The sequence below is a fragment of the Mya arenaria genome, chromosome 5 (genome assembly GCF_026914265.1).
Source record: "Mya arenaria isolate MELC-2E11 chromosome 5, ASM2691426v1".
Taxonomy (NCBI): Eukaryota; Metazoa; Mollusca; class Bivalvia; order Myida; family Myidae; genus Mya; species Mya arenaria.
Window position 1 is genome coordinate 63,357,073 of NC_069126.1, and position 6,282 is coordinate 63,363,354.

Sequence of the window (6,282 nt, forward strand, 5' to 3'; positions counted from 1 at the left end):
GTACAGTGCATGTTAGCGTCAATGCGCTGTTCACGGGCACAGATGCAACATTATCAGAAGAACCGTTGGCTTGCAGTGTCATTGTGGAACCTGAAAAATGTGATCAATATTGGTACAAGAAAACACGTGATTATTTAAACGTTTTCCGTACCCGGTGTAACAAAAACAAACAACACTCATATTATTTACGAGAGATTATTTGTTATGTATGTAAAACTTATGCACACATAGCAAAAATCACCTCACAATAACCCTTTTCCCCCAAAGGTATTATAAAGATATGAGTCATACCCCCTTTGACTAATGAACTAGGTGAAAATAGGAACATGAAGGCGTTAGTCTCAAAGTCCTGTAATAAAAATATAGCATGTAAAATAACGTTCACATTATACGAATAAAATATATTACGTGGTAAAAAATTAAAACGCAACGTTTGAGCTACGAAAATCAACCGATTTCTTAATATTCTATACGCTCGCTGCCCCAACACAAGAAAGAAAACATATATTGTTTTGTAAAATTTAAGTAAATAAATGTTAGCCCTGGTTGAGATTCCTTAAATGTTTTATTCTTAGTCAATGAATAAGACGATTGTGCCGAAAGGCAGCATTCTTTTGAAATAAGTAAACATGTAAAACCGTTCTAATACTACATATAGTATGGCATTGTGCTGATCCTTTAAAACACAATGCCAAATATTTTGTTAAGATTTGGATGAGTGCATATTACATAATAAAAAGTCATTATCATTTGCCTGTTTGGACAAGCTGCTGAGAAAAAATACTTGTTTTTGACAATATTAATTTGCCACAATTGTCTGACAATCGGGTTACTTCGTATACTGTGATAATGATGTGAATTACGTCTAAAACAGCCAGTATTATTGTAATCGTTTGCTGTTTCAAATATAGCATACACAAGTAGCTAAATATGTAATTTTAAGGATGGAAATGCTCTTTTGAGCTCAATGTGTAATGCATTTCTCCTTAAAATTGTGTTTCATATATTAAAAAGAATGTTTCAAAGTAAATGTTTCATGAATTTTCAATCCACACAACACTCGTATACATACAAAGATTGTTCACACATCATTGTTTCGATCATTGGAAATCATGGCCTCGAATTGAAATTTTATGTATACTTAATGTATGAAGAAGTCCTTGAATAACATCAAATGGGATATGCCATGTCATAACTATTAGCTCTAAGTCAATTAAAAGACTGCATGATATAAGAGTAAATGAAATAACGAGATATGTAAAAATACAGGAGATATGTTTTGCGTTTATGTTATAATAGTATGTAGTATGTAGGGATGTGTCAAGTACGGGAACAGCCATAGCGAAGACGTAGTTGGTGCTTTTCACGTCTAGATTCCAGATTGTATCCAGCTGCATTCATCTGAATGATTTACGGGTTCTCCTGTTCTGCATATCCATGAATTTCGCGACTAAAAGCTTTGCAAGACAATGTGTGTCAACAGTGATCAATATTTTATCAGTATATTGATACGCTGCCATGCATCTTTTATTATTTGCAATAATGTGTACTACTGGGCAGTTGCCTAATTCCGGATCAATTTTGAAGTTTTCTTAAAATACTGTCGGAATTACCAAACGTGCATGAAATTTTGACAGAAAAATATTGGGTCCTCAATTAACCGAAATGGAAAGAGAATCGAAGAAAAATCAATCAGTTAATATATGATATTCTGTATATATAATTTATACGTCTCCGAAGTATTCGCATGTGTATTTTCGGCCTATCCGAACTACTTTTTTTAATTTGTAAAAATCCGCTACATTTTTGCTTCGTTTTGATATCAAATGCTTTACAACACAAAACACTACAGCATCAGCAGATTATTTACTTATTATGTATTTTTGCATTTTGTAATTGATGATATGTCAAAAACTTCGTATAGTACGTAGGTCTCGTATTCACAAATACCCCTACGGAACATCAATATAAAAGCTCGCGCTGTATGACGTCATTTCCCACGTGGGTGGGTGGGTGGGTGGGTGGATGGATGGATGGATGGATGGATGGATATCTTTTATTCCTCCAGGTTGGTACCTAAAAATTCTTGATAAACATCGGCATTAGACATGTAGCTTGTGTTTTTATATTCCGGTTGGAGTGATTTCAAATATTTTCATAAACTCTATTGAATCAATGCGTTAAAAAATATAAATATGTAAAATATTTTTAATTGAGCACATTATGACCATTGTTAAAAAATAAATCTTCTCATATTTAAATGTCTCTCATATATCAAAACCTAAAAGCATTAACATGAATTTAAAAAAAATGCGGCAATCATTTTCGGGTTAAGCTAGGATCGATGTTAAGTTGTTAAATATAGATAGATAGATCGATATCTTTTATTCCTCCAGGTTGGTACCTAACAATTCTTGATAAACATACCAATTGTAGAGTTTTGTGCTGTTCTATGTTTCTTGTTGGTGATTTTGTGTTCTATGTCTTTGGCGTTTGACCATTGCCACTAAACCGCGTTTATGTTTAAACTTTTTGCTACTGAGCATGTTTCTGTAGCTTTTTGCATAAATATCGGAGAGCAAAACATATATACATATACAGAAGGTTAATTACAACAGTGTGTATATGGATTATTGCAATATTATTGCATACAAAAGTGATAATACTACTGTCAACTTACAATGACATTAATAGCTTGTATATATATACATATATAGTTTGTAAAGAAATTTTAGAGACGGTACTAATTCAGATTCAAACTAACATATAACATACTGCAATATCGTAATAAGCAGTTCTATATTACAGTCAGTGGCAAAGTTGTCTTAACGAAAATCGAAAATTACGACATTTAAGCTCAGGCTAATAAGTATGATATTGGCACAGCGTTAACTTAGTAATCTGCACAATGAAGTTGCCAGGTTCCAATGGCGAAGACTTCTACCGTTGTTGTCAGTAGAAATTTTTAAGATGAACTGACACTGTTCGTTGCTATAGATGTTTAATATTTGTAAGAACAGCGTTTGACTTACATCACATAACGCATCCCAAACTAGCTTTCTTTTAGCCTCATTAGCAGGGCAAAAGCATAGTACGTGTTCTGTAGCATTCGCCGTAAGCAAACCGCATCGGCTGCAGCGCATTACAAAGCGTTATGAAATTTACTCTCCGGCAGCTTTAAGAAGTGAGGTGCACATTATCGTTCTTTTATTTTCGTTCCTCGCAACAGTCCTGAGTTTTGAACAGTGGCCATCCGCAATGATATTTGGGTATAGCCATTCATTATCAGGCACCAGAGTGTTTAACAATGATGTTTTCACATATATTAGCACGTTTCTCTTTAGTATATGTTTCCTGGTCAACTTTAAAAGAAATGTCCCGCAAATAAGAAATTGTTCTAAAACATTATGCAGCCCGTACTTGTTTAAAATTCTCACAATATCTTGTATAAAACCAAGGCGCTGTTGTTCGCCGTTTAAAAAGCGAAAAACAAAAAGGAAAAAAAAATAACTTTCGCTAAGTAGTTGTCCTACAAAAAAACGACATAATTGACCGAACATGAGCATCTTTTTATGATCGATGTATGTTTCTATCGGTAACGCATCTAGTGTAAGAAGAGCAATATTTACATTGACATATTTTGACAAAATCTATGCGCACGCTCCAGGTGTAATATTTCACTCGACGAGTAGGTGTTCCATGTTTCACACCCGTATAGGGCCTTTGGGAGAACTGCTGAAACATATATTTTCTCAAGGTCAGAGGGTTCAATTTTTTTGGATGTAACCCAGAGTTTAGGACATTCAAATACGATCCACGCAATTTAGTACACGCTTCGCGCATTGCTTGTTTCGATGAAAGATTTTTGCCCGTTATAACTCCAAGGTGGGTATAATTGTCACATTCGTTGATCTTGTCAGGTCCAAGTTCAAAACAGCGGTCAAGTGGATGACTGACTTTTTCGTTGAACACGAGGACTTTGCATTTGTCCGAGTTATAAAAATATCTCCATTTCCTGGAATATTGGCAACAGATGACTAACATTTGGTCCATGGCTGATTTTGAGAATGATAGTAGTACCATGTCATCTGCTACAGTTGGGGAACTTATATTTTGACCATACATACACAGTCCCAAGCCACTATGTTCTTTTGCTTTATAAGCCCATCGATAAACACTAGGTACATAATCGGCGAGGACTTCCGGCCCTGTGGGCAGCCTTGTAACACTGGGAAGTCATCTGACATAAGTCCATGATTTTTTACACAGCTACGAGAGTGAAAAAGTAGTTCCTTCATGGCAATTAACGAAGTATCATCAATGTCACACTGTTTAAGTTTAAATAATAGCCCAAGGTGCCACACATGGTCAAAGGCCTGGCGGCCATCTAAAAAGCACCAGTAAACGAATGACGATTTTTCTTTGGCAAAATGTAGGCTTTCGCGCAAGACGAACGGTGTCATAATACATGCAAGTCCCTTTTGAAATCCACCTTGCTGTTTACTGAGGTTTTCTAACAGTTTATTTTCGCATCTTTCTAACACGACAGCTTCGAACAGTTTTAAAATAGATGAGGACAAGGTAATAGCGCGATAATTGCTAGGCTCATCTTTTCGCTTTTTCCCGCCTTTGTGTAATGTAATAATGACCCCATTCTTCATTTTTACTGGTATATATCCACACCTCAGCATGCTTGAGAACATACTTGATAATACGGGAGATATAATTTATTTTGTGTTCTTTAAATGTTTATATACAATGCCGTCATCATTTCACGCTTTTCCGTTCGGTAGAGTCCCGATTATTTTGCACACAACATCTCTTGATACAAATGCTTGCGGGTCTGTTTTATCGATTTTAAAGTTTCTGTAATACTGGTTGTCACTGAACGTTCCCATTCATTATCAAAATACGGGGAATTCGATTGGGAATAAAGGTTTTTAAAGTAAAGTCCCCACTGGTTTGTTTGACCCTCGCGGCTTCTGTGAACTACACCATCAAATTTTATGCCGGCAACGTTCCCTTGTCTTGATGTTTTCCATTTGGCATTGACGTGTTTCCATAAGGTAACAGAGTCCCTTTCAGCGTCTTCATCAAGTTGCCTGTCCAACGTATCTAAGTATATTAAAATTGCATTTCTGTGGACATAGCGGAACTTGCTTTTAGCAGATCTATAGTTGATAAATTCACTCGACCCCTTTGTTCTTGGCCGCCCTGCTCGCATCCACTCACTTCGTACGTCTTTCCTGGCTTTATGTACGTCGGAAAGTTCTTCCGACCAATACGGTTTAAGGAAGGAACAGTAACGTTCTTGGTAATGACTGATTAGCGTATTCAACTAGTTTATCGCAAACAATGCTGTAAGCGTGATCAAGATCATCTTTACAGAGTTCATTGCACTGAATATCCTTAAGATTATTGTCAAGTTGCACTAGGCTTTGATATTCCCTTATTTGTTCAGGCTTACTTTTTCGCTAGTTAACGATATTTGCATTTGCATTTTCAAGATTACAATCATACAACAATACATCAGTATATACACAACATAAAATAGGCCGGTGCCTAGACACGTTTAAACAATGATTAGTAGCAGTTTCACAATGCATTACCAAATCAACATGTTCGTAAGGTAGGCATATAAAGTCAATCATTGAGCGGGAATTGTTGTCATATGAAACAAATGTATCTGTTGAACCCGAACATAATGGTAACATATCTAAAGCACACAGGTTACAATCTTTTAAAAAAGTCATAAGTGATTTATCTCTGGTACATGATTGTTTAGTGTAAGGTCTGGCATTGAAATCACCCATGAAAATTGTCAAACCTTTGTCACAATAGGTATTGTACAAATCATATAATATATCAATATACTGCACATATGTATCAACAGAATGAGTAGAACATGGTAAGTATAATTGGAAGGTAAATACGAAATTGTTAGGACTAAGCTGCAATTGTATACCTAATATTCTACGATCTTCAATATTTAGCGGAACTATGAAGTTATTCAGCTTTTTATGCCATAAAATAGCCACACCGCCTCTAAAAACTCGCCTGTAGTCATATGTATTTAAGTCATTGTCACATGTGGCATGGTAGTTATAGTCACTAGAAATACATCCTAAAAAATGTAGATTCTGGGGCGAGAGCCAGTGCTCTGAGATGCCACACACATCTATGTTACCTTAAATCAATAAGTCAGCAAGGTACGAGGCACTCGACATAATGCCGGTGATATTCCATGTTATTACATTAAGTGCGCTCATAGTCATAATGGTT